Source organism: Vigna radiata, unplaced genomic scaffold (assembly GCF_000741045.1).
Source record: "Vigna radiata var. radiata cultivar VC1973A unplaced genomic scaffold, Vradiata_ver6 scaffold_1850, whole genome shotgun sequence".
NCBI classification, from domain to species: Eukaryota; Viridiplantae; Streptophyta; class Magnoliopsida; order Fabales; family Fabaceae; genus Vigna; species Vigna radiata.
Genome location: NW_014543041.1, coordinates 1 through 1541, shown reverse-complemented (window position 1 = coordinate 1541; position 1541 = coordinate 1). Strand labels below are relative to the sequence as shown.

General features: G+C 34.3%; 1 long non-coding RNA gene across 1 annotated transcript; it reads right to left on the bottom strand.

The window, feature by feature from the left end:
* LOC106752920 lies at nucleotides 1-1535 on the bottom strand. The gene is made up of 4 exons (XR_001375176.2): nucleotides 1454-1535; nucleotides 852-909; nucleotides 726-778; nucleotides 1-30 (listed from the first exon to the last, which is right to left on the bottom strand). It is a non-coding gene; the product is annotated as an uncharacterized LOC106752920 (long non-coding RNA).
* Nucleotides 1536-1541: the final 6 nt, after the last annotated feature.

Below are 1541 nucleotides of genomic sequence, written 5' to 3'. Positions count from 1 at the left end.
TTTTCCAGGCGTTGCATCCAGAACCCAAGCCTTCAAATAGCATAGTTAACAAGTATGAAACAGTTCAGAAGCACTCATACATATATACAGACATACAAAACAGAAACTACAGTTAAATCCTTGTCAGCTTTTACTTTTTCAATCGGCTGATTTTTTAGTAGTCTCAATTCATTATGTTGTTCATCTTTTTAAAGTCCCACTTTATTCAATTTTCAGAAGTTTCAGAGGGGTCCAATCTGAAAATAGATCTCACATATGAACCAATATTATATTGAGAACCTCCTTAATGACTATATTTGAGATACACAGTTAACTAATGATGAGTAACTTCTGGTCCCTTTATCTAAACATAGCCATTTTTCTGGCATTTTATCATGCATTTTATCCTACCAGAAAATTTTTCTGTGCATCTTCATGAATAGTATAATACATAGATTAAAGCTAACTTGTTACCATAGCAAACAAAATATTTCTTGGAGAATAAATTCTTATCATCCTAGGAGTTTCTCCATCTGAGCCTCATGCATATATTCTAGTGTAAACACGATTAAGGGAAACTGCTATACATCCTCCATTATCTATATTTTCATCCTTAAAGCATTGTTAAATGTTATAGTGGAAATGGGATTTAAAAAGCAACCTGCTGCATAATTTTAACACATAAAAATAGTTGATAGCTGATACTTCATCCAGCAAAAGCAAACATGAATGGAGTTTGGACTTACTCTAACTGGCCGAGCAAGAGGCTTTGCAGCTTGGTCCACCATGCTCAAAACAACTGAAAACTGGATGAATGTATACTGAAAAATAGGCGCTTAAAAATTAACTTGATCAAACAATCAATGACTAACCTTTCCCCCCAAAACTATGACCAACTAGCACACGAGGTGTTATTCTTAGATCTCGAACCTATCCACAAGAACAAAGAAAAAGTAATTACAAGAAAGGAAAAATAAATCACATGTATACATAACAGCAGGAATCTAATCAACAAGCAAGTTGGGTCTAAATTTTAAACATTCCAAGGTTTTCTATCTATAGCAAAAATATTCCCTTAACTCAGAAAAAATGTTTCGATTTTAAAAAAATAACAAGGAGTTTTAATTCCCACAAATTGATATCTTTTAGCGTTTTAAAAATTTAAAAAGGACGGAATACTGCAATTAAAATTAAGGGGAGCGGTAAAGCCAATAAATATTTAAGGAATTCACCCAAACTAGAGAGAGACTGTAAATCATGAAGGACAAAGAAGACAAAGGAAGGGTCAGGGTGAGTTGCAAGTACCCAAGGAAATGCAAATGGTTGAAAACTGCGTTTTCCATACAGTAGAACCAAAGTTTAAATCTCATTAGGAATGGGTGGAGTGAAATTAATAGACCCTCTACCATATTTCTCAGGAAACCTACCACATATATGTGACAATGATTAAAGAAACATAATAAAGAGAGCGCACTAGTTTTAGAACGTCACTAGCAGCAGATGCTACAGTATGGGGACCTCTCTTCTTCATTGATGCTGAATCACCGTGACATCGTAGGTCT